At 42.1% G+C, this 27,707-nt stretch overlaps 1 pseudogene; it reads right to left on the bottom strand.

Annotated features, from left to right (window-relative positions):
- Positions 1 to 1,742: 1,742 nt before the first annotated feature.
- LOC125086680 (ragulator complex protein LAMTOR1-like) overlaps positions 1,743 to 27,707 on the bottom strand; it is a 52,930-nt pseudogene continuing 26,965 nt past the window's right edge.

Here is a 27,707-nt window from a genome sequence, read left to right on the forward strand (position 1 = left end):
TGTGCTAGTTAGCTGGCAACACCTTTGGAGAGAAAAAAACGATGCTTTCAATGATCAATTAATTCTAAGAAACTCATCAAGCTATTTTTTTTTTTTCCCAAAGGATAGAGTCGTCATAGGAAGAATATAAATATCTCTTGTATCCAAGAGTCCTCAAAAGATAATCCAGCTTTAGGTCTTTGTTTCTCTGTATGTCTACTTTCCTCTGGCAGAATTTCTTGGATAAAGATCCTGGCGTCTTTCTCTTGGGCTCTTCCTTTGCTCCCTCTGGATTTTTTCCTGCAAAGGATGGAGCCCGGAAGCTTTGGAAGCTGCCTCTCCTATTACAAAATCCTGTGACATGAGGCTCAAATCATCTCTGCTCTAGGCATTGGTACATAATCTCTTCTGCTCCCATGCTTGTCTCTTCTCCTTGGCTACAAGTGATCCCTTGGGTCACTCTTTCATCATTGTTAGGATAAGGAGGCTTGGAATTCAGGCATGAGTGTATGGAGACAGGAGCAAAGTGGGGGTTCAGTCTGTTTGGCTTGAAGATTCCAGTCATGGCTTTAGCTGAGCAAAAATATCCCACAAGTCCAAGTCTAGTCAAACAGGCCACTAGGCTGAGCTTTCAAGTCAAAACCTCACAGTAATCAAGTAAGTGCATTTGCCTGTATTTTAGTCAAATAGCATCTTTGTCCTTGCTTTTTGTTGTCATTTTATGATAATACCTTGAACATCAATTTTGGCTTAGGTGAAGGAGCTGGTGGAGAAAGGGGATACAGAATCAGAAAATAGAGGGAATTGGATGAAGATAGGTACCTTTATTTTTCTTGAGATAGGCTGGAAAGAGTTGGTATTGAATGAACATCTAAGAACATAATTTGGAAATAAAGATTCTGTGTGTTCAAACAGTCTTTTTCTCGGTGTGTTGTATTTTAAATACCATCTGACACTAGTTCTAGCATCTTTTATTCTAGGTCTAATCCTATCCCAGCCCTGGAGGAGCCTGGACTCCTCAGTATTTCCTCTGTTGTCTGATTCTTCATTCCTTCTTCCTCTATTAGTTTCTTCTTTAGCCTATAAACGTGCTCAAGTACTCAGTTGTCCTAAGAGAGTGAAACACCAAGGCCAGTGATGTGAATGTGTATTAAGCTGAAGTCACTCACGTAGACGTGGCGGTTTAGGATGCCTGGCGACTTGGGGAATTGTGGTTTTGTTTCTTTATTTTTCCACAGATGAATACACTTCCTTGATCGAGGGCGCCCAATCAAAACAAAACCCCAAAACCCCAAACATGTAAAAACCCAGGGTGCTAGAAATACAAAGTCATTCAAATTCAAGCTCGTCCAGACCCTGGTCACAAACCCTTGTGAGATGCATGTGAGCACCAAGTCAAGGGGGCGGGGAAGGAGTGAGGCCAAGAGAAATGGTGGGACGGGGCTCCCATGGGCCCCCTAGGGATCACCCACATAGTGGTACCTCGATCTTGCCAGTGACCATGAAGACCTACCAGGCTCTGACCTTTTGATCCCCACCCCATCCCTGGCCAGGGCTTTGAATGCCAGTCCCAAATGCTTCTGCCCTCCCTGGCTCCGTCCTCAAGCACTGAGGCTTCCAGCCTCGCTCTTCGCCTCCTCCATGCTCTTCTCGGTGATTCGTAGCAGGTCAGGGTGCTGTGTGAGCCCCGCTGAGGCTGGGGGCCGGGGGAGGCAGGGTGGACACACGGTAAAGGGAGAAGAGCTGTCCAGCCATCTCTGTCTTCACGGGATCCCAAACCATACGACCAGCTCCTCTTTTGCGTCCCCTGGGATGTAAGAAAGCGCACTGTAGGCAGGGGCAGCTCTCGTGGACACCTGCTGCAAGTCGGAGAAGGGGATGGGCTCACTGGCCTGGTGAGAGATGGCAGCAGCGGCGGTCTCTTCCAGCGGGTGAGGCTGCTGCTCCGCACAGCCGAGTGGGAGCTGTACTGCCTTGCCCGGTCCGTGCATTCACGCTGCTCCGTGCCCAGGGAGGCTGCCGCAGACACGTCAGTGATGTTGCTGGCTGTCTCAGCAAGGATGGAGGAGAGCATCTGTGCGTGTGGGAGGCAGGCTGTGGTAGTTGGGCTCAGCTCCATTGAGGGCTTTGGTAGGGGGGCTGCTCGGGTCCAGCAGCAGCTTCTGTTCCTCTCTGTCCCGGTCCCAGCCCTCCTTCTCGCTGCTGTAGCAGCACCCCGTAAGCCGGGATGGGTCCCGCGCTCAGGCAGCGCCAGGAGAGATTGTGTGGTTGGGAGACCTTCCAGTCACATGACCCGTGGCTGCGTGGGTATTTAAGAAACTACATGTGTGAATAAGCATGACTTAGACTGTCCTTTGTAAACAGAGCCTGGTGCATACTCTCCATAATGTTTTGTAACTTTGATATCTAAGATACAGAGTTAAGAAAGGGCACCAACTTCAGAGAGCCATGCGTGCCATTGATGGTGATGCTTACTTACATGGGGAACAAGTTGTTTAGTAGGGTCATGTCAAAGAGCTATGGCATATGAGGTCATCTTTAAGCCCCTGAGTGTTCTGCTAACACTGTATTTAAACCCTGAGATAGGAGAGGTAGACCAAAACCTAGAGGTCCTTAAAATGGTATGTACAAAACCAGGACCCCGTTAGGAGCCTTGATGTGAAACGAAAAGTGTTAAAAGAGCTCTGAAAATGGAACATCTTCTGGAAAATCACTGTGCATCTCTTTATAAGGGAGAAATTCTGTGAGGAGGGTAGATTAGTCTTTTTTTTTTTTTTTGGTAAAGATTTTATTAATTTAATTGACAGAGAGAGATCACAAGTAGACAGAGAGGCAGGCAGAGAGAGAGGGAAGCAGGGTCCCTGCTGAGTAGAGAGCCCGATGTGGGACTCAATCCCAGGACCCTGAGATCATGACCTGAGCCAAAGGCAGCAGCTTAACCCACTGAGCCACCCAGGCACCCCTAGATTAGCCATTATTAACACAATGTACTAAAACAAGTATTTGCCTCACAGAATTTGGAATCAGAATCTTTGAGGGTGAGATTTGAGCATTATATGCTTTTAAAAGATTTTATTTATTTGATAGAGATCACAAGTAAGCAGAGAGGCAGGCAGAGAGAGAAGGGGGGAAGCAGGCTCCCTGCTGTGCAGAGAGCCTGATGTGGGGCTCAACCCAGGACCCTGAGATCATGACCTGAGGCGAAGGCAGAGGCTTAACCCACTGAGCCATCCAGGTACCCCGCATAATATGCTTTTAAAAGATTCATCTGGAGACATTTATTTGTGCCTGACCTACACTTCATAACCTCTTGGATTTATGAAATTCAAGTGTTTCCAAAAAAAATTCTCCATTTAACTTAACGTATCTTTAGGGTACACATCTCTTTCTGTGGGGCATAATCCCAGACACAAGACTACCAAAGCAACAGTGAAAACAAATAAAACCGTGAAGCTGCAGAGACTTTCATGGTCTGCTTGAACATCGGCATGGAGGAGCACTTGAGGGGTCTGGTCTTGGAACCTGTGTTCTTTTTTTTTTTTTTTTTTTTTTTAAAGATTTTATTTATTTATTTGACAGAGAGATCACAAGCAGGCAGAGAGGCAGGCAGAGAGAGAGGAGGAAGCAGGCTCCCTGCTGAGCAGAGAGCCCGATGCGGGGCTCGATCCCAGGACTCTGAGATCATGACCTGAGCCGAAGGCAGCGGCTTAACCCACTGAGCCACCCAGGCGCCCCGAACCTGTGTTCTATATACACAGATAGTAGTGATCCTGTGAGAACTCTGCCAACCACATGGTAAAGGGTTGAGTCTGGGCACTCTCAGGAGTTCTTCCATGGTCCCTCAAACACAAGTTTTGTTCCGCTGCAGACACCAGTGGCTTGCTGCTTCTGCATGTGACAACAGGACTATAGTCTGCTGGCAGGGGACCTTTCAGGGAAGAAGGTATTCTGGACCTTCTGATGACTGGGAATATGGCACATGGAAGACGGGGTGATTGTAAACTGAAACTCAAAGCCCTGGAAAACACAGAGTTCATTATACTTGGCACTGAATTAGCTTTCTAGAAGCTCTCTGTCTTGCGTGCTTGTGTGATGGGGTGCCGAGTCCTAGATGAGAAAAATCTTGCAACCAGGCTGATTGGTTCCTCCACTAATATATGGATTTCAAGCTTTGGTAGGCCCCTGGAACTACCTGGTAATTCATCCCTACTTCTCTTCCTTTCTCTGTTCCTCACAGTACTGTATCCTAAGAATTCCCCGCATGCAATTCAGTGTGTTTTGAAAACACTGTTTTTGTAAGAGGCTACTTTCTATTCCATCATATGGTTGTTTTATAGTGTCTTTAAACATTCACTTACTGTTGAGCATGGAGGTTGTTTCCAATTTTTAGTTATGAATAAGGTTTCCATGGATATCTTTGTGCTATATCTTGAAGAAATCTATTATTTCTTTACAATAGATTCCTACTTGTAATTACTAAGTGAGAGAGTAGAAAATTTAAATATGTATGTGTACATATTGTATAGGTTTATGATCTAAATAACATGTGTTTATTATAGAAGAAAGATACAGATAAACAACTATCATCTATAATCCCAAGACTCCGAGATTAACACAGTTAACATTTTACTAAATCTTGGAAATGCTTTATGCATACATAGTCATGAACTTTTTTCCCCTCAAAAACAAAAAAACAAAAAAACCCCACTCATTATATATACATCTTGCCAGATTTCTTCCAGAGGAACATAACCATATAAACTCCTACCTCCTGTATATGAGCACTTCCATTATTATAATTAAATAAATATGTTGGAAGTAATATCTCATCTTTATTAGAATTTATGTAACTCTGATGAGATCAATGATCATTGTGCCTGTTGGTTTTTTCTGTTCCTTTCCCTTTTTATGGAGGATAATGTTATTTTAAAATATTAAAAAAAAAGGGGGGGGTGCCTGGGTGGCTCACTGAGTTAGGCCTCTGCCTTCAGCTCAGGTCATGATCTCAGGGTCCTGGGATCGAGCCCCTCATCGGGCTTTCTGCTCAGCGAGGAGCCTGCTTCCCCCTCTCTCTCTGCCTACCTCTCTACCTACTTGTGATCTCTCTCTCTGTCAAATAAACAAATAAAATCTTGAAAAAATATATTAAAAAAGTACAAGGAAGAAAATAAGTCATAAGTCATTCAAATATCCATCACACAAAATTAACCATTGTTTTGTTTTAGTAAAATTTCTTTTTTTTTTGAAAATTTTATTTATTTATTTGACAGAGATCACAAGCAGGCAGAGAGAGAGGAGGAAGCCGGCTCCCTGCTGAGCAGTGAGCCCGATGTGGGGCTTAATCCCAGGACCCTGGGATCATGACCTGAGCCAAAGGCAGAGGCTTTAACCCACTGAGCCACCCAGGTGCCCCTAAAATTTCTCTTTTTTATAAGTTGTGTTACACAAGTAGTGTCTGAATACATTTTCTCTTTTTTAATAAAGAAGGCACCTTGTACATCAAACTAAAATCCCCTTGACTTTGATCTTATAATAATTATTTATTTTTCTTTCCTAAGAACTAACATGCATTTAAGGAGTCCTCTTCTAAAAATTACATCTCTATTTCTTTATCTATCTCTGTGAAAAGTATATAATAACGGTCTTGTGCCTGCACTGTTCTTCCCCTCTTTTTCTTCAGCCAACATGTTTCTGAAATATCCATATCAGTAATTTTGAACCACGTCATTCCTTTGAACTACCTCACACGCTGTTTGAATTCACAGTGTATGTATACATAGATTTATCCTTTCTCCTAGTGCTAGACATTTAGTTTGTATAATTACTTAAAAAGAAGTCTCCATTCTCCCCGGGTATATGAGGATGTTTTATTTTTTTCAATAACTACAATAGCTCTGCTCTGTCAAGCTTCCTCCAGCCCACTCCTGCTGAGTCCTGGGATCCCTTAATAACAGCTCATTGGAGTCAGTGACGTTCCTTTCTGTTATTAAACCAGTTTCACTTCACTTCTTTTAGACTCAGTAATGTACCTTTTATCACTGTAATCTCCTATTCAATTCAAAGCAATATCTTTCATTGCCGCACTCACTCAGTCATGATGTGGGTCTAAGGGTTTAGACTGGGGATTGGGGCGGGGGAGTTGGTGGGAAGCAGAATGGACTGCCCAGGAACCCTCCTTCCTCTACCTTTTCCCACTTTTCCTTTCCATTCTTCTCTCTCTTGGTGTTAGCCCAAAGGAGCGAGGGGGATAAAACACATCATCTGTTTAAGAGCCCAACGTGGAGATCCTCTCCTGGGTTGGTTGTAAGCACTTTCCCAGCTCGCTGATTTTACAGTAGAAGAGTGGCGGCAGCTTCCCACAGCCCAGCTCAAGGCCAGGCCTCTGTGGCTTTACCCTGCAGCCATCCCCAGCAGGAGAGCAGGGCTTGGTCTCCTTACCTTCTGTGACCCCTGACTGAGTCTAGGGAGACCAGCAGGTTCTACTTTCTAGATCTGTGGGAGTGGGGGACCTGAGTGGATTGTCAATGCCCCCAGCTGGCTGCCCCCTCTGTGCTGTCCCTCTTGTGTTCTTTTCACCTGGAGTGGGGTTCTCCCATGACTAAGCAGAAATTTAAGTAGAGATAAAATGTCAGTCTCCCTTTCTTGGAGACCTCCCCATACTGTCCCCGGAGATTCTCTGGGCTTTTCCCTTCCTGGGTATGGGAACTAGAAGAATAACTTCCCGGTTGTCCTGATAGGACCACGGGGGAGGAGCGGAGGTCATGTGTCAGTTCTACTGACCTGTTGTCTCTGTGTAGGCTCCAGGGGGAGAGGGCTGGACCCCACATTGGGCAGTTCACTATAATGTCTTCTGTTCTCAGCTGTGTACTTTAGTTCTAAGAAAAAAGGAAATGTCCTGTTTGTACCTCATGGCATCTTTTTTATGACAGTTTTCAAGGTTTCATTGTCCCACACAATGCAGTTCTGAACATCCTTGTGCTAACCTTGGGCACACATGAATACTTGTGATACAAGACCTCGAGAAGAGGGCCTGATGAGTCACAGGACACACACAACTTTCAGTTTTGATAGATACCACCAAGTTGTCTTCTAAAATGGCTTCACTGACTTGAACCCTCACAGCATTGTAAGAGATTGTTTCCCTAAAACTTCATCATATTTGACATGACAGACTTTTTATCTTAGCAGTGGAAAGTATTATCACATTTTTAATTTGTCTCTCTTGACTTTTTTTTCCCCCCAAGAATGAATCTTTTCAGTGTTTCCCCCTTTCTCCTGTGGTACTGTTTGGCTTTTAAATTATTTGTATGAGATCTTAATTTTTGGAGAACATCAATGCTTTGTCATAATGTTTCATTACCTCCCCCACCCCAATTATTAGTAACTCTTCATTTAGAATAATTTTTCTAAAATTTAAATCTTACTGCAACTGCAGCACAGTCTTGCTTAAAATGTGGTGTTTCCAATTGCCTTCAACATAAATTTTAAACTTTAACAAGCATGCGAACTCCTTTAAAATGCATCCTTGCTAAACTTGTTCAGCTCATCTATCAACGTGGCCTGCCTTACACCCGTGTGTTCCCTGAATACTGAACCATCCCTGGCTAATTGTTATTCCATTCCTTCTCTTGCCTCTCTACTTTGACCTGTATTTTCCCCGTTTTCTCTGGGATGGCTCTCTACTCCCCAACTTTTGTTTCTCTTTGAAGATTCAGTGGATGCAGCCTCTCCTCTGGTAACTCCTGTTTCTTCTGTGTGACTTAACTCTCTCTCGAATACTCTTCTCATAATTCTAACAATTGAGCGATCTCTTTTCGGCCGGGTTCTGGTTTAAGGATCCTTGATGTCCTCATGTTCGGCCCTGGGCTTGCACGTAGGATGACCTGAGGGGGGGTATATTTTAGGTGTATGAATAAAGAAAGAAGTTAAGACACAGAAATCACACTTATTGTATCATGAACTATCTGAAAGAAATATACATTTATGGGGCACCTGGGTAGTGCAGTGCAGTCAGTTGGCTGTCTGACTCTTGGTTTTGGCTCAGGTTGTGATCTGAGGATTGTAAGATCAAGCCCCTCATTGGGCTCTGAGCTTAGCGGGTGTCTGCTTGAGCTTCTCCTCTCCCTCTCCCCTTCCCTCTACCCATCCCACCTGTGCTCTCTCTCTCTAAAATAAATAAATAGATCTTTAAGATATATATGTGTGTGTGTGTGTATATATATGTATATGTGTGTGTGTATATATGTGTGTGTGTGTGTGTGTGTGTATGAAGTGATTGAGAATATAATTATACTTTAAATAGTGGAGTTGGTAAGTAGAGAAGTTGAGAGGACAGATCAAGAATTGTAAAGATAAGTGATTCCAGAAATAAATTGCTTCACCTGATGGTATTTTACAATGGAGTTTTCTCCTAGGATGTAAGCAAATATGTATCAAACACCACAGCAAGCATAACCGTTTACGATGGAGAATTCACAGAAAGTCATGGTTGAAAAGTAGTTAGGTGGTTTATGACCATTCTAAATGCTTCTTCCACATTGAGCAGATGTAAATGAACTGAGGATTAAAATAAAAAGCTGTAAAGAGGACTTTGGAAAAGACTGCTGGTGGACACTGAGCTGTCCTACCCATCTCAGAGGAAAGGGCTGGGTTGTGCCTGTCCTTCACTTTGTGCCCATGAAAGGGTCTTACTAAGATCATGTAGAGAGTTGACACACACACTGGCCTGAGGTCTGATTCCTGCCTGAGTGAGGAATAGTGTAAGAAATGGTCTGACTCTTGTATACAGGAGATCTAGAGATGACTATACTGAGTCGCCTGCACCCCAACATACATCGGGGGAAGAATGCATGACTTTATTTCTCATGGAGCAGTGATGGATAAGATGGAGTTGGGGAAAAGTCAGAGGGTTGCCTGGAGGGACATAGAGCTATCCATGGAGAGAAAATGAAGGTATCAGCCAATTTTCGGAGGGTGAAGATCAAACAAGTGGACAGATGAACAAGAACAGAGATCAAGGGACTCCAGAATGGCCCCCACAGACTCCATGAGAACACCACTGGAGAAGTGGTCAATCCAGCCATCTGCCAGTTCTGGAGAAAAGCCATCCGTCCAATAAGGACCATCCTTAATTCTTTTTTGTTCTTTATTCCTCATGTTTCAACCCAAGGAAGTTTGGGATTTTGAACACACATGAAAGTAGACATTTCAGTTCTTAAGGTGAAACAATATTTCATAACTTAAGAATTGCCGAGACTGTCTTGAGGTGTGCCTGAATTTTCTATAAGGGTGGGAGAAGACAAAGACTCATTGAGTGGTAAACACAATGAGAGGCAATAGAAAAGGGCTTTATAATTTCATTCCATGACTCGTGCTTGTTCAACGTGCTGATTACACTTTACTGAGAGCCTGGTAAGCACCTGTCAATGGCGCCTACTGGAGGTCTCTGTGCCAGGGCCAATGTGTTAATAATTTACATGTTATATCAGTTCTATTGCATTTTATAGACATGCAGATTCCTTTTGAGTTTCCCTCCCAGATATCAGGGCTTGGATTCTTCAACTTTTGCCTCTGTCTTTTGAACCTCTACGGTCAGTCTTAATAAGTGAGAAGTTGTACGTGTGGTGAAGCTAGCTCAGATAAGCTGGACTAGATTTTCCTACTCTCCTGTTCTGGCCTCCTGGATAGAATCAATAGTATTGATCACAGTGGCTGAGTCGGCCAGACAGCCACTACCCCAAGAAAAGGATCTCATCAGTCTGCTGGTGAAAACTCACAGGAAGACATGGCAACATTTTTCAGAGAATGATGTCATCTGTGCAGGCCAGGTTAGAAAGAATTAAGGGGAGGATACTCTGTAGGGTCTTGTCTGTTTTTAACATTGACACTGATATTTAGGGATGTTCTCTATTTAGTTTATTATAAAATGATTGCTGATTTTTCACAAGAAATGAAGATCACTCTATTTTTAGGCTCCTCTATCAGTCCGAGTTCAGGCTAAAGAGCAGCCATTCTGAGTGTCCTGGTAAGGAATTCGTTATAGGAATTAGACCTTCTGTGTTAGAGGGAGAAACTGGAGAATCAAAGGATTGAAAAGGGGAGTTCAGTGCTCAGAGAGGAAGCATCACGAACCATCCTGGGAGCAAGGGAGTGAGTTAGAATTTAAATGAATTTAAATGAAATCCGGAAGGTTCCTGTGTGTCTGCCCTTGTAGATGTCTCTGGAAGGCAGGGATTGTTCATGGCTGTCAGCTCTGTGACTTTGCAGCAAAGCATCTGGTGGGAAGCCTGGGGCGCTGTTAGCAGGACTAGCAGCTGGGAAGGAGAGCTGGGTGCTGAGTGGGAAAGAGCTTGGCCCAGCCGGGATCTGCCAGGACCTCTGTATCTATCTTCAACATCTCTGACTTTGCAGAATGATGGTTGCTGCTTCTGTGTCCCAAAACTCCTATGACTTAATTTTTGACAAACTCTAACCCAGAATTACATAGACAAGGAGATTCTGGAAAATGTAGTTCTCAGCATAACCAAGTTGACAATAGAACAACCCACCAGTCAACCCCTTGTCAAACTGGCATACATAACACACCTCTTTTACCTATATTTAACTTCAGATGAGGACAATAGCAAAATGAGGCCTCTGCCTGACATGATCTGATCATTTCTTTGTACCTCAGACATGCTAACATTCCCTCCAAGGGAGAGCACACAAACTCCCACTTCAACCATTTTTTGGATATTTATTCCTCTTCTGATGAAGTCACACTCCCCCTTGACATCCTGTTACTTAAGTACTGAGTTATAAGGTTGACAGAATGGGAAAAAAAGAACGAATTAAAAACAAAGAGAATTAACATTCTATGCAAATATATTCATATCAAAATAAGGAAGACTTACTCTTTCCTAGCTTTTCTGCAATTATTCACAAGATCATAGCTGGCCATTATGACTTCTTTCTTTTTTATTTATTTATTTATTTTTATTTTTATTTTTAAATTTTTTTAATTTTTCATTTTTTATATAACTTCTTTCTAATATATGTTTGATACTCCTTTTGCCCTCACCAAGCATTTCAGCTTGTCATGGTTCCTTGTTTACAAACGTGATCAAAACCTTCATTTCTATATAGGGTTGTTGTAGTTTTCCATTAACTTTGACCACAGGCCATGGGACAGCTAAGAGATGCACCAGAGGATCTCCTGCATTCTAGACATGACCCTCCCTGTTCTTACTGTATAGATGCAATTTAATTTCCTTCTGTCAGGGAAAAAAAATAGGATTAATCACCCAGAAGTAGAGTAATCCTATCTTTACCCATTGTTTCACTGACTCACGTAGATCTAAGTGACCACATGGCACTTTCAACTTTTATTTTTTTTATTTTTTAAAGATTTTATTTATTTATTTGGCAGAGATCACAAGTAGGCAGAGAGGCAGGTAGAGAGAGAGGGAAGGGGAAGCAGGCTCCCCACTGAGCAGAGAGCCTGATGTGGGGCTCAATCCCAGGACCCCAGAATCATGACCCGAGCAGAAGGTAGAGGCTTTAACCCACTGAGCCGCCCAGGTGCTCTCAACTTTTATTTTAATGGCATAATTACTATCCACAGAGGAAGCCTCTTTCTCTTGGGAATGAAGACCTGTAAATAAACAAGAGGGCAATGTTACAAGGTTGGGGAAGAATTAGCTAGATATCACTAGGAGAAATAATGAGAGTGGCCACTCCCATTTCCACCTCTTGAATTTCTGATCTTCCAAGGAAAGATAGCATTGTATGTTGGTTGCAGGTACTGTGTCTTTGAGGCTGTCAACCCAACCTTGAAAAATGTTGCTACCCAACTAGGACACTGGGTCTTCATAAGTGCATTCTACAATTCAGCTATTGCAGGGTGTTAAGGGACATGGTAACACCAGTAAACTGAGTGCGAAGCTCTCGCTGCACTGGTCAGATTTCTGTTAGAAGCAGCGTTCTGTGCTATCATTGACACAGTGGATCAGTGTCAAGGAGAAGCAGTCATGGACCCTGCAGACTAGACTCTGAATTAGCAATTAAGAGTTGACTAGAACCCTCAGGTAAGACAATGAATGGGGCTGACCTTGCCAGATGAAAGTAAATTGTTTTCGGTGGTCCGCACTGTTAGGTATATGGAGGAAAATCATTCACCACAATGATAGCTAGGTACCAGGTGCCAGTTGACTTAATCCATCAGCTGTAATTAAAGTTTTACCATTTACAATAATCCCCTGGTATTTTCAGAAGATCCTTCTGTCTTCTTTGGAAGGTGGAACTCTTGTATTTTCTGAGGCTTTGAGGGTGGCGGTAATATTTGCAATCTCTCCAAGAATGCAGCGTCATTTTCGTTTCTTATTTTAGGAAGTAGACTCAGTTCTGGTAGCTTCCATGTGACCTTTTCGACAAGAAGAGCCATCACATTATCTGTGTGGAAACCACTGTGGGAATCTGCCAGTTTCTGAGATGTCTATTAATTTTAGATTATGGAACAGAGGAGATAAGCACAGATTGGGTGTGGGGGCCCACTGTGCCTGCTGTGAGGTAGACCTGGGCCAAAACTTCATAATCACAGGGCCTCCATAAGCCCCTACTCTGAATGGTAGATCACAGTAACATGTTAAGTCACCAGAAATTAGTGTCAGTTCAGAGCTGTTGTGTAATAATTCCTGAAAGGCCAGCATAACATTCCCCCACCTCTTCTGTCCAAGCCAACTCCCTAAATGGTCACTGGTCACACTGGAGAAGAGCAGGAGAAGGATTCAAGGCATGCATTTTTAGCATGCACAGATTCCCTTCTCAAGGGGACCCAGATTCCACTTTACTCAAGTGACTAGGTCTGTAAGCTGGCTCAGGTCAAGTTGGGGGCTGCATTTTGACCATTCAAGACAGATTTCATCTGATCTAGAATCTTTTTTCACTTATAAAAGTCAAAACTCTAATTTTCTGATCTTTTAGTCCCAAGGACAATATGCTCAATTAGCCAACATCAGCGATCTTTGTGCTTTCAACCATTCTGATTACTGCTTTGGCTCTAACCAAATTGGAATTCGAAAAATCTCACATTTCTTTTTATGTGCATAGGGCTCCTTTCCATGGGTTGTAGTTTGCTTCTGACCCTATAGGTCATGCCAGGACTTGGGCCTGGAAACAATGGCAGGTGGTGGGAGAAGGTCCTGAGGAGGACCAGCAATCCCCTGTAGGTAACTACCTCATGGGAAGTAAATGCACGTGCTTCAGCCATGGAGAGATGCTACTCATATAAGGGTGTAAGGTCTGCTTCTGTGGGAAAAGGGAACTCAGCAGAATTTTCAGGGTGTGATGTGCTCAGTTTCATTAGACTCTGCCCATTAAATCCTGCCATCCAGACTTCCAACATCCTGCTCCTTCTCCATCAATACCCTCACTATAACATTAAAAAAAAAACAACAACAACAAAAAAACAAAGCCCTGTAGCAATTGTGGATTGCATCTGTATTGTACTTAAGTCACCCACAGGATTAGACTTTGGTTTGATTTTCAGAAATCTTGTACCTATGGTTATAGGAGATGAGGTTTTCTTTTAGGGCAGTTACTAAAGCTTTCTGATTTTTTATTGGACCTTGCAGTGGGAATTTAAAGCCACAAGATCATAACTGTATTTCTCTGAGTGCTCTAATGCATTTATAATTGGCCAAATAATCTCCATATGCCTTATTTTAACTAAAAATGTTTATAGCAGCAACCACTTGGTCCTCCAAAGCACTGTCTTCTATGGGTGCTTGAATATAGATGTCTAGAGGTGACAGTTTTCTGTATTGTCACTTGGATTGCCGATTGGAATTCCTTGGACTACCATTGTGCTAACACTGGTGACAAGGTCATTAATGTCCATAAGTCTAATTAGATGTTAAAGCCAATTCCAGATCTCCATTCTAAAGATTCTGTTGTCTTAGTGCCACTTCTGGGACCCGTCACCGTATCAGTCATGGTTCATTCAGGGAAGCAGAGCCACTATGAGTGTCACAAAGTGAGAAAGTTGTTATACAAATTAGATGCTACACAATTACAAAAGGAGCTGGGGAGTTAGAACTTGTAGGGGAATATTGAAGCTGGCATGTCTAGCTGTTAGAGTAAGACCATCAAGAAAGGCTGATGAAGTCTATGAATGTCTTTGCTCTTCATGGCTACTGCCTTTGAATTTTCAGCAAGGCATTGGATAGGGTGCACCTGGGGTTTCTTTTGGTGAACAGATATATTAGTTATCTGTTTATGTTAGTATGTAACACATTATCACAATGGATATATTAGTTATCTGTTAGTATGTAACAAATTACCACGAATTCACCAGTTTAAGACAATATGTATTTATTATCTCACAGTTTTCTGTGGGTCAGGAGTCTGGACACAGGTTAGCCTGCTCCTCCTCTTAGGGTCTAACAAGGCTGCCACCATGGTGTTATCAAGGGCTGGGGTCTCATCTGAGGCTTGGAGTCTCTTCCAAGCTCATGTGGTCGCTGGCAGAATTCTTTTCTCTGTTGATGTATTTATCAGGGAAGCCTTGTTTTCAAGGCCAGTAGGAATGAACCTCTCTGAACTTGACCTTCTTTTAAAGGCACTGGAAGATTAGGTCAAGCCCATCCTAGAGAAGCTTGCTTTTGATTAACTCACAGTCAGCAGATTGGTAACCTAGCTGTGGGAGTGGGAGCCTATTGCATTCATGGTCTGCATCCTCCCTCTAGCCGCCCAGTGGCAGGTCTTACACAAGGGGAGTACACCAGGGAGCCAGAAGCTTGGAGCTTTCTTAGAACTCTGCCTACCATGGCAGGGGTGGCAGCTAAAATAATCTGGGCAGATTGGAACCTGCCAGCACATCTTGGTCTCTCATCACCTGCAGCCAGTAACCAACGTCAAAGGGTAACAGTCATGTAGCTGTACTTCCTCCTCACCCAATTCCTGCAACTTCATCTGCCTGACCCAGAACCTTACAGGAAAGTGAGTTCTGGAAAATGCAGTTCCCAGTACAACCAAGCTGACAACAAAACAATTCAGCACCACCAGGGTGGAAAAAAATGGATTAAATTGCACTGGGCAGGGCACACCTACTTTCCAGAGAATCCATCATGTATAACAAAACAAAGTTACCGTTTTCTTTTTCTTTTCATTTATTTAAGTTCAATTAGCCAACTTATAGTTCATCATTAGGATCCCATGTAGTGTTCAATAATTTATCAGTTGTGTATAACACCTATTGCTCATCACATCATGTGCCTGCCTTAATGCCTGTCATCCAGTTACGCCACCCCACAATAGCCTCCCCCTCCAGCAACTCTGTTTCCTGTAGTTATGGGTCTCATAGTTTTTCTCCCTCTCTGAGGACTACAAAATAGTGTTAACTATTTTCCTATGAAGAGATCTTCTTCCCGTACTGCTAATAAAGCCAGCCCCTCTGAGTTGCCTGTTAGTGAAATGAAACTAGCCATTTTTTGTTTGTTCCAAGTACAAAGAATGGTGTTTCCCACTCTTACTTTTATGACACAGCTAGATCAGAATGGATATCTTTCTACAATGGAATTTTAAAGAAGCCACTTTTTTCTGTTTCATGCAATTTAAATGAACATTTGATAGTAAGAGAAGATGAGATTATTTGCAATATTGAATATCTGCCTTTGTCTCCATAGTGCCTTTCTCCAAGGAACTCAGGTGACTCTATCTCTGTAATGCTTATTATCATGTATAAGCAAGTGCGGGTTACAGCTATATTATCATTTTATAGTTGAGAAACAGGATTTTGATTAAGTGAAGCAACCTATAAAATCAGAATTATAAAATGCCAGAAGATACAAGGACTTTCAAAGAAATTCATCCAGATTTGGAAAAAATAAATTAGCACTTGGTTGGAGAGAAATGTAAGAAATTGGACAGAAGGCAAAAAGCATAGACTGGGCCTCAGGAGGTTTTACCATAAGTTTCTTGTGGGACCCTCATTAAGTTGCTTCAGATTTCTCTGCCTTATCTCCCCGCTCGTCTGAGATTTTTCCATCTCCAGAGCTGAGGAAAGTGCCTGATACATTGTCTGTGCTTCAGACCTGTTGAACCATTCAATCACACAATAAATGGCTCAGAAATCCACGGAAGGATTAGAATTAATTTTTGCCCAGCTTTGATACTCTACTACCTCTTCTGATTGTATAGTTAGATTTTCATTGACCTTGGTGATTTTTTTCCAGAACAAAAGGGGGGGTTTCTCAGCTGGAGCTATCCGCTCTGTGCTACTTTACATCCTAGAATTCCTTACGTTTTGCTAGACTGTGTATACTCTGGCAGTCCCTAGATATCAGGTCAGTTCTACAATTACTGGGTAAAATGCCAGTGGGCAGAAGCTCCCAGTACTTGCTGTTTCTATTCCTAGTCTTAGATTGTTCTATAAAGTTAGAAAACCATGCTGCCTCAGCTCTTCAGAGATCGGTCTCCACCGAGTCCTCTCGGCTGCTCGCTAATCGTGTTGCCCTGTGAAGAGTTTACTCCTCTCCTGAGAGTAGCTCTTCTAAATATTCTACTCTAATAACTATACGCATCTACCACTCACATGTTATTTCTTTTTTAAATTTTAATTCCAGTAGAGTTAGCCTACAGTGTTCTGTTAGTTTCAGGTGTACAATATAGTGATTCAGCATTTCCGCGCATCACCCAGGGCTCATCATGACAAGTGTGCTCCTTAACCCCCATCACCCATTTCACCCACCCCCCCACCCACCTCCCGTCTGGTAACCATCAGTGTGTTCTCAGTAGTTAAGAGTTTGGGTTTTGGTTTCTCTCTCTCTCTCTCTCTTTTTTTGCTTTGTTTCTTAAATTCTACATGTGAGTTACTTGTCTTGCTCTAATTGACTTATTTCATCTAGCATTTTACTCTCTGGATCTATAGAAGTTGTTGGAAATGGCAAGACTTCGTTCTTCTGGCAGAGTAACATTCCATTGTATATATATACACACCACATCTTCTTTATCCAGGTGTCAGGGGACACTTGCGCTGCTTCCTTAATTTGGCTGTTGCAAATAATGCTGCAGTGAACATAGAGGTGCATATACCCTTTTGACCTGGCGTTGTCTTATTCTTTAGGTAAATACCCAGTAGTGGGATTGCTGGATCATAGGGTAGTTCGATTTTTAATTTCTCGAGGAACCTCCATCCTGTTTTCCACAGTGGCTGCACCATTTTGCATTTCCAGCATTGCATGAGAATTCCTTTTCTCCACAGCCTCACCACAACTTTCTCTTTCTGCTACTTCATTATTAGTGTATAGAAATGCAGTGGATTTCTGTACATTGACTTTGTATCCTGTGACCTTACTGAATTCATTTGTTTTTGTTTTTTAAGATTTTATTTATTTGAAAGAGAAAGAGGGAGACAGAGTACCAACAGTGGGGAGAGGCAGGGGAAGAATCAGACTCCACTGAGCAGGGAGCCCAACATGGTGCTGGATACTAGGACTCTGTTCTCGATCATGACCTGAGCTGAAGGCAGATGCTTAACTGACTGAGCTATTGAGGTGTCCCTCTTTTGTCACTTCTAGTAATTTTTTTGTAGTCTTCAGGGTTTTCTACATATAGTATCATATAATCTGCAAACAGCAAAAGCTTTAGCACCTCCTTATCAATTTGGATGCCTTTTACTCCTTTTTCTTTTCTGATTGCCATGGCTAGGGCTTCTGACAGTATGTTGAATGAAAGTGGTGAGAGTAGGCATCCTTGTCTTGATCCTGACCTTAGGGAAAAAAGCTCTCAGTTTTTCACTATTGAGTGTGATGTTGGCTGGGTTTTTTCTTTTATTCTTTAATATTTATTTATTTATTTACTTAAGTGTTAGAGTGTGAGTAGGGGGAGGGGTAGAGGGAAGGTGAGGAGGAAGCCCCCTGCCACCGCTCCGTATACACACAGAGTGCAGAGCCCTACACCGGGCTCGATCTCAGGACCCTGAGATCCAGACCTGAGCCAAAATCAAGAGCCACACACTTAACTAAGTGGGCCACCCAGGAACCCCTTTGCCTATTTTTTTTTTTTTTCCTTTCACTGCCTCAGCTTGATTACTCTGTCTTCCAGGTCACAGATTCATTTTTCTGCCTCTTCTACCTACTATTTATTCCATCTAGTATATTTTTAATTTCATTTCCTGTGTTCTTCATCTCTGATGGGTTCTTACTCTCTTTTTTAAGGGTCTCACTGATGTCCTCCACTCTCTTCTCAACTCCAGTTTCTTTATGATCACTAATTCTTCATCAGACAGATTACTCCTGTTTTGTTTAGGTCTCTTGCTGTGGGTGGGTCCTGTTCTTTTACTTGGGGGAATATTCCCCTGTCTCATTTTGTGTGGCCCTCTTTGTTTCTGGGTGTTAGAAAGTTTAGGACATAGAAGCTCTATGTCCTGCTTCGGAAAGTAGTGACCTTATGACGAGGAGGTCCTGTGGCATCCTGTGGTGCAGTCTCCCCTCTACACCGGAACCTGGAATTTCTGAGGCATCTCCTATGTGTGTCGCCTATGCCCCACTGTTGGTAGCTGGACTGCTCTTTCCTTCATCTGCAGTAGCTCTCTTTGCCAGCTGTGGGCAGTGTTAGTGGGCCAGGGCAGGGCTGCCCGGGCTTGCATGGAGTCAGATCAGGCAAACTGCAGTGCGCTTTCCCTGTGTTGTCCCCTAAGAAGCTTCCATTGGTGGGCAGGCCTGCAGATCTGACCAGCTGTCTGCCCCTAGCCCACTCCTGGGATGGAAGTCCCAAGGTGGCCATATACTTATGCTGGAGGGGTAGAGGAGGGGAATGGCTCCTGCTGGCTCCTTTGTTTCTGGACGAGTCTTCCGGTGATCTCTGTCCTTCTAGGACCCCTCTGAGATGAGTAAAGTCTCTCTCTCATTCTCACCCCTCTCTCTCTCTCTCTCTCTCTCTCGTATACCCCAGGCATATTTCAAACCATCGCTTTTACACGGTGTCTCCTCGTGCTCTTTCTTGTGCTGTCTCTTAAAGGGCAGGGACTCTGCTTCCTCTTGGCCAACCAGCTGTCCTTGAGTGGAGCCACTGATTTCTTTAAATTCTGGATTTTAAGTCCTGTGGGTTGTAAGAACTCTGGAAATTCAGCTCCTCTGGTTTTCAAAGCCATATGTTATGGGGAGTCATCTTTCCTGGGGGGGCTCCTCAGTGTGAGGGTCTGTTTCTCTCCCCTCTCTGCACCTTCAGGTCCTTTCCTCCCGTGGACAGTCGTGCAGCTCTGTTTAGCTCCGCACCCCATCTCCACTTTTCCTACCCTCTTTGATGTGGCTTTTTCTCTACATTTAGCTGGAGAGTCTGTTCTGCCGGTCTTTGGGTTGTTTTTTGGGTTACTTACCCTGATGTTAGTGTTACCTAGTTGTAGATAACACTGGGGCGGGGGAGTTTAGGTCCCTCTTACTCCACTGTCTTCCCAGAAATACCCACCACCCACGTGTTATTAGAGCAACCCTCCCTTTTCTACTTAACACTTCTTCTCTCACTTGTTTACCTCCTCATCCTGCTTAAATTGGCTCTAAAAACTTGCTAAAGTGTTTTTTTCTAACCTCAATTTATTTTTTGCTCATCTGACTTGCTTTCTCAGCTTCAAATAACACATCGATGCAAATGATTCCCAGATCTGAGTCCTAGATGCAGATTTATTTCCTAATTTCGAATCCCACATTTCCAGATACGTGCTAGATATTTTATCTGAAGTTTGTCCTGTCTTCAAATCAACATGTTTTAAAATGAAATGATGAGTTTTTCTCTGGTTCTCCCACTAATGCAAATGGAATCATTGCTCTTTCCGTCACTTGGGATTGAAAACTTGGCATCACTCTGAACTCTTTTCCTTGTCTCTTTATATCAAAATGTGACGTTCTGTTACTCCTGAGTTAATTCTTCATGCAGCTGGGTCATGCTGCAAGGCATTCTGAGACTACTTGGTTGTGGAATACAGAAGATACAAAGAAGGTGGGACTAATTGGAGAATGTGATCCAGGTTCACAGGGCTGCCTTCTTTGGAAAGAGCCCTATGGACTCTATCTATGGTCCTTACCAGGTGTTGCTAGAGGAAGTGATAAACTCGGGCTATCCAGATGGCTCTTGAAATGCAGAATATCTAATTACAAGACAGGAGAACTCTGAGGGCATAAACAGTACTTGAAGTCAGTTACCAAACCAGTGAGAACGCAGTCCTTGAAATCAATGGTTGGGAGACCAGGACTCTGCTGATGCACACATATCCTGTTAATCTTGTAACAGAGCTTCCATCATGTTGGTTGCCTGGTCAGAAATCTCCAGAGGCTTCACATTTTCAACAAAATGGTATTCAAACCTTTCTGTCAAGCTTTTAAAGTTCTCCATTATTTTAGGACCAACATCCCCTTTCTGGCTAACTGTTCACACTCTACCAATTGAACCTTTGGATAACTTCCCAGCACCTACTACAGAAAATACATAAAAATAATCACGGATGCCAGGTGGTAACCAGGTCTATGATGAAAAATGAAGTTTAGGTGATGGAGAATGAGGTGGGTTGGAATATGTATGCCGTTTTAGAGAGCCGTTAAGGAAGGTTACTTGGATAAGGTAACATTTAATAGGACATGCAGATGCTGTGAGGGGGAGGCATGGTGGTGTACTCTAGGAACACAAAGGAGGCCACAAGGGCTGGAGAGCAGTGAGTGAGATCAAGGGACACCAGCTCCAGGAGGGCCTTTTAGATATGGTGACCCTAAGTCTTCCAACCCTCCTAATCTATGCTTGTCTTCCCAGAGAAATTTTTAATGATTCCTTTTCCATGCTCCAACATGTCCTGGTTTGGATGGTCCTTACATTATCTAGTGTTCTTTGGTGAGTGTGAGGAAAATAACTACTTACAGGGAAGAATTATATGATTGTATGAGGTGGTTCATTCATTCTTTCAACAAACACTTAGAGAATTTGCTATCTGTAGATACGAAGGTGATTAAGAACTGGTTATAGCTCTCAAGGAACTCGTAGTATGTGAGACAACCAAAAAATTAGTAAGTATGATGTTTTAAGGGTGACGACTGCATGTAAAAAGTGTAGAAATAATACAGGGTGGTTGACTTCTGGAAGTTTGGGCATGTTCTAGTAAAGGCTTCATACAGACGATTATATGTCTATGGAACTTTACAGAGTAAATGGGAGTTTGACAGTCAAGGTTGGGAAGAGATCCAGGTGGAGGATAGAGCAAATACAGAATCAAATGGTAAGAAATAGTCTGTTTTATTTAAGTACAAATGAGTGAGTGATACTTTAAGAAAATCAGATGGTGGAATGGAGGGAAATTGAGTTCTAGGAGATAAGACAAGAGAACGAGGGAGGGGCCAGAATGTTAAAGTTTGTTTTTGGAACTCCAAGGAATGTGGACTTATATCTAGCCAATAGAGAGGTGCAGGAGGGTGTCCTGGTCATTAAGAATGTGACGGGATCTGATTTATATTTTTAGAATTACTCTAGGGCCATCTTAAATGGATTTCCTGGGTAAAGTCAGGGAAATGAGTTAGAAAGTCATTGTAATAATTCAGAAGAGAAATATGTATGAAAGACATATATGAGTATACAATGCTTGATGTATAGTGGGTTCATAGTAAGTGATGGCTTCCTTTCTTGTTCGACAATTCTCTAGGTTAGTGATAGCAGCTGTTATGATCACCATTTTACTACTTGCGGAATTGAGCTGCTGGTTCCAGTGACTTTCCCTGGGGGGCGGGGGTTAGATTATAAATGACAGGCCAGAGCCACTACTTTCATAATTTTGCTTTCAGATTCAGTATTCTTGCAGTATCTAGGAGCTTTGAGGATGGAAATGAAAATAGCAAGTCTTTAGATAAATAGAATATACATTTCGTGTATATGGTCTTCAAGGGTCCAGGTATGAATCAGACCTTTCCTTAACCAAGTCCCATCTCTATAGTTCAACTATTTCATGGGTACTTGTGTAGAATTTATTATAAGCAGAAAATGGGGACATAGTGAGGAAAGAAACAAAAACCTTGCTCTAAGTGAGCTTAAATTCTTCCGGATGTGAGACAGTCAATAAACAAGTGAATAAATGGATCCTAGGATTATAAGCAATGGTAAAATAAAACTATGTGACAAATTAATAGAAGATTAGGGGACGGAAAATAATGGGAGGTTTGTGTTAGAAAAAGTGATCAGGAAAGACCTCTCTGAAGAAGTAACATTTGTGTTGAAACAAAGAAGTAAAACTTGTGAATTCTGTAGGAAGAGATCATTTCAAGGAGGCAGAAAGACCCTCACCAATGAAGGCCCTGAAACAAACTACGTTGTATGGTTAGAGATCAGTCAGATGGCCAGTGTGGGTTGCACTGAGAGAATAAGATGATGATTGAGAAAGAAGGTCGAGAGGACCACAGGAAAGAGTTTATATTTTAGCTCAGTGTTGGGATGTGTTTGTGTTTCTTTTTCCTGAGAGTGAATAGTGATGCTGTCTACTAAAAAGGGCATGGATGAAGCTTCAGGGTAAAATCAAGATATGAGAGGGTTGAGAAACCTCCAAAAAACCCAAATGGAGATGAACCACTTGGAATTAATGGAGAAATCAGGGAACAGTGGACAATTTTAGGTAGACTCCTTCCTTAGATGATCTTATATAGAGAAAAGGGGTAAACACCATCTTTTACAAAGTTTATATTTTGGCAATAAAAACCAAGAAGGAGCTGATGAGGAAAGAGAAATACCAGAATAACGTGATTTCCCAGTGACAGAAGGGTTTTAAGAAAGAGGAAATCGTCAACTATGTCAGATGCTTCCAAGACCTCAAGTAAAAGGAAGACTGAGCATTGACCAGTGGGTTTGGGCAAATGAAGGACATTAATGACCTTGACGAATGGAGATTTGGCAGAGTGAGGGGGTTGGAGGCCAAACAGAATTGGGTTAAAAGAAAAAGGGAAATCCACAAGTGAACACTGGTAATTCATACCTTGTCTGAGAGTTTACCAAATGGGGGAGCTGGGAAATAAGATGGTAGCTAGGGGAGGTAATAGGGTGCTAGGGAGGGTATTTTAAAATGAGAGATATTATAGACCTTTTGTGGGATAACAAGAATGATCCTAGAAAGGGGAAATTACACTGCTAGGGAGTATGGGCATGGAAAGTCTTCTCAGATGAATTCATGCTGGCCTAACTAGGTAGACTTGTAAGCAACCATACTGAGAAGAGAACCAGAATTAGCTAATTATTTATTGTATACATACTATGTGGAGGCATTCCACAAAGCATTTCCCCATGTAACACACTACAACTCTCTGGTGTAGGCACTATCATTTGTTCTAACTTACAGATGAAGAAAATGTCTCTTAGTGTTTCAATGACTTGCCCCAAGGTCACACCATTAGTAAGTGGTAGACTCATTTCAGATCTGGATCCACTGGTTTGTGCACTTAATTCCTCTACTGTAATGTTAAGGAAAGGAACCAGGACTTCTGTCTAGCTCGATGAGGAATAGCTGTAGATAATTAAGGATGATGATATATTTCTTACTCCTTATTGCTGCATGGAATTTTTATTAAAATTTCCAGGTGGTTCAATAATAGTTTGACATCTCAGAGTTTTGGTTAATACTGATTCCAGAGTTGCTGGTTATTTCTGTAATCTGACTGTGCCCAGAAACTCAGTCTAAAAGTCACTATTTCACAGAAATCATCCTAAGAACAGGTTCCTTGAGCGTGTACCATGTAATGGGCTTTTTACCATTTTTGTCTGTAATTCTCCATTGAATTAAAACAAAACAAAAAACCCACACTATTTATTGATCTACATTGAACCAGTGTAGTTGGTGGGTATATATATAGATGAACAAGATAAAGTTTCTGTCCCCAAATGTTCAAAGAAGCAGATTCAGGGTGGATAGTGCCTTATGTAGGTGTTCCTTCTGTCAGTACAATTTAACTGGGTTCTTTGAGGTCCTCACATCGTTTATGCCTTGAACACAGCTATACCAAGCCCTTGCATTTTGCAACAGAGAAGGAAGTCAGACTACCAGTGACAAAACATTTTTTTCAAAGAAAAGGGTGATGAAATTATTTTCTACTTCATTCCAAAAAGAATTTGAGGAAGTTTGCAAAGATACAGAATACAGAGTTAATATAATTAAAGACAGAAATTAGGAAAAAGAAAAATAAGATGACTTCAGAATAGGGACTGAATACTTCTCATAAGTTGTGAAGATTTGGCCAGAGGTAGGAGAAAAAATTCATATACAAATACAGAGCAGATGCTCTCTAATTGGATAGAAATGGAGTAATTATGTTAATCTGTCCTTTCTAAATCTGAAAAGGCCCTTAGTTCTTTATATAAATTTAAAATTAAAATATATCCATATTATTTGGCCATTGCCTCAATTTCTCCTCTTAGGACAAAACTGCCCTCTGGTGTCACCTTCACTCAGCAAGATGTTTCTCATGTAGCTCATATCAGCAGGAAGTCTTCCTCTTCCGCCATTCCCATGTGCCCACCTGGCTATTGGGCAGATGTTCTCCTGTAGGGTACACAAATCTCCCAACATTAAGTTTTAATTGCATCTCCATAATTGTTGTTTAAATGTTGGCATTCATTTTATGAGCTGATTCTGCTATGCTAATCAGTGCTCAATTCAATCCAGAACAAACAAACAAACAATAACAACAAGAAAAACAGAACTCATGTATTTATAGCTTTTGACTAAAATATTACCACAAATCACAACTGTGACTAATTGCCTCACGTCTATCACAGAACCAACAGACATCCTCTTCACAGAGCGTGCGTCACGGTAAACAAAAGCTACTCTGATTTGTTTTAGAATAAATTTGACTTGGGGAGGCACTGGGGCTCTACCAATAAGCCACAAAAGACAGTTTCCTTTGGAACTGAGGTTAGGCCTTGAAGAGCTTGCTTTTCTCCTTCTTAAGGAAATTGGGAGAACCCAGCTGGAAACTCCTTCCATAGTGGCAAATTGCAAGAACCAGTTGAGAGCCTCAGATGCCTTTCTTCAAACACTTTGGACAATAAGAAAAAAGTTGCATATTGTCAAGGATGTGATCAGTCCAAGCATAGGAGAGAGCTTAATGGGATGAAATGGGTCTGGGATTTGGAGTCAAAGGATCTGGCTTTGATTTGGCAAGGGTATAGATATAACCCAAACTAGTATGTGATTTTGGGCAGCCCCATGTCTTTGTGAAGATTCTTTTCTCAGATTCTTCAGTGGCAGGATGTGATGATAAATAATTTAATCTCTGTATGGCATTGTTAAGAATTAAATGAGAAAATGTAGTTCAGTGTTTTATAGATGATTGAGTTAAACAACAAGGAAACATTATGTCTTAAAATAATGTTTCTATACATATTTGATGCATAACACAGCTTTAGCCAGTGTTTTCTAGACTTTTCTGATTGTCCTGTTCCAATTCCAGTTTTAGACATAGGAAGAAGGAGAGATTTGAATTCTGTGGTTTAGAATAAATAGATATTTCTATTGCTGTGACTCCAGATTTAAAATTCAATAAATTATAGATTTGTTATGGTCTTAAAGTTAGAAAAATTCGATCAGTGTTAAACACCAGTCTCCAAAATAGTTGTTTCCAAGACATTTTCTTGTCTGGTTGACAGGGACCCAATTTTTCACAAGGGTTTTCATTTCAGTTTCAGGTCCTTTGATGAAAGCTCTGCTCTGTAATATCCAAGTACATCATTTAGCAACCAAGTTCATTATTGGAATTTAGCACTGATCTGATAATGAGTCAGAAAAATCAGATATGTTCTTGATAGCCCTAGTGTGGATTACAATTTGTCATCTTGACAGAAGGCCTAGGAGGCAGGAGTGGGGGATAGAACTTTATTTACAAATGTGCACATTGCCAAGAAGGCTGCTCTGATTTTAAAGCAGATGTAAGTCCTGGTCTTAGGCTGCCAGAAGAACATGGCTTTTCTTTCTGAGTATTGTGGGTTTGTCCAGAGTCTTTTCCCCACCTTGATTTCCAGTTCCACGTGGTCTGCTTCCTGAGGGTGTTTCAACAGGTTATTGACATCTGTCCTCCTCCGTATATAGGTTCGGGCCTTTTCAGGGCAGTTAAGGCAAGGTTAGGCATGGCCATTGTCTTAGTCTCCAAGGCTCCAACCTCAGCAATATAAACTCGGGTCGGGAGCAAGAGTAGAAGCAAGAGGACCAGTAAGCGGGGGCGGGGAGGGTGACTGTGATTTCCCAAAAATCGTCTCCAATTTTAGTGTATGAAAGAATTATACAGAAATTTGTCAAAGTGCAGATTTTAATGGGGTGAGGCCCAGGGTTCTGCGTTTCTGTGAGCTCCCAGGCCTCGCAGGCACTGTTGGTTCATGGACCCTCTTTGAACAGCGAGGATCTAGGGTGGGTCCAGACCTTGTTGCTACTTCTGTGCTCCCTCCTCCTCTGACTTGAGCCTTCAGGGCAGTGGTTCTCTACTGAGTTCCCTGCATCTGAATTCCGACTAGAGAGTATTTAAAAGAGATATTGATGTCTGACTCCATGTCCCTGAAATTCTGATTTAATTCTTGATGGTGGAAGGCCCAGACATGTTTTTTTTAAAAGCTCCCCAGGTCATTCTAGGGCATAATCAAGACTGAGAAGTCTGGCTTTGGTTTATTTGGCTTAATCCCAGCTTCACACTTGGACACTACTTTCAGATCTCTCTTGGCTCCATCCTTCACAGCACGCATCAATTACCTCATCCCGTAGACCCCAGGATCTGAGCGCTATGCTGTAGTCCTGACTTGTCCAACAGAGAAACTACAATAGGTGGCCCACTCTCTTCATCTGATGGCCTCGTACTTGAAACCCCACAGTATCTTTATTATTCTATTTTACCGCAGTTTGTTTATGTGTCTCCCCCATTCAGCTACTCATGGACAAGGACTGTATCGTATCTATATTTTACCAGGCCCTAGTACAGTGTACACAGTCTGCACAGATGTACAGAATAAATGAAACGAATCACTGCAGTGTGCTTAGTGGGCTCCCGGAAGACCTCCTTAAAATCCTTCAATGAGGCATTCAGGTATGGAAGGTGGAGGGTATGCACAGCTGCCTCCATTTCCCAAAAGTGGTCAGGAAAAACCTGGGACTGAAAAGAACACACACTAAATTAAACCTCAGTTAACAACCTGACTTCTTACATATTCACATAGAATTGTCTTACTAAAAATTTAGCAAAACATTACTGCTCTCCTAATTTCTAACACTCTTTTATAGAGCTTATTATATTATTGGTTACTTTTCCAAATGTAAAAATGTGTGTGTGTGTGTGTGTGTGTGTGCAGAATTAATGGGGTGTGCGTGTGTGTGTGTGTGTTCATAGCACATGCTATTATAACTTCCCATTTTACTGGTGAGATGATCCCTGGCTTGGAGGGTTTCTGTGGTTTGGCTTAATCACAAATCTGGTAGGTGGCAAAGCTGGGATTTTAACCAAGCAATTTGAGTCCAAAAATCACTCCCATAAAAACTACCCCACAAGCTTGCCTGCCACAGATGGTCTGAGGAGTCTGGAAGCCAAGTAGAGCTCTCATACTTACCCTAAACACCTGTAAAAATACCTCTCCTCTCCCGCCCCCCCCTTTTTTTTTGCTTGTTTATTTTTGCTGGTTATATCTCATGGTATGCTCATAACCAACTTAAATCTAAAATTTTAAAAAGATTTTATCTATTTATTTGAAAGAGAGAGAAT

The sequence above is a fragment of the Lutra lutra genome, chromosome 16 (genome assembly GCF_902655055.1).
Source record: "Lutra lutra chromosome 16, mLutLut1.2, whole genome shotgun sequence".
In the NCBI taxonomy this organism is placed as follows: domain Eukaryota; kingdom Metazoa; phylum Chordata; class Mammalia; order Carnivora; family Mustelidae; genus Lutra; species Lutra lutra.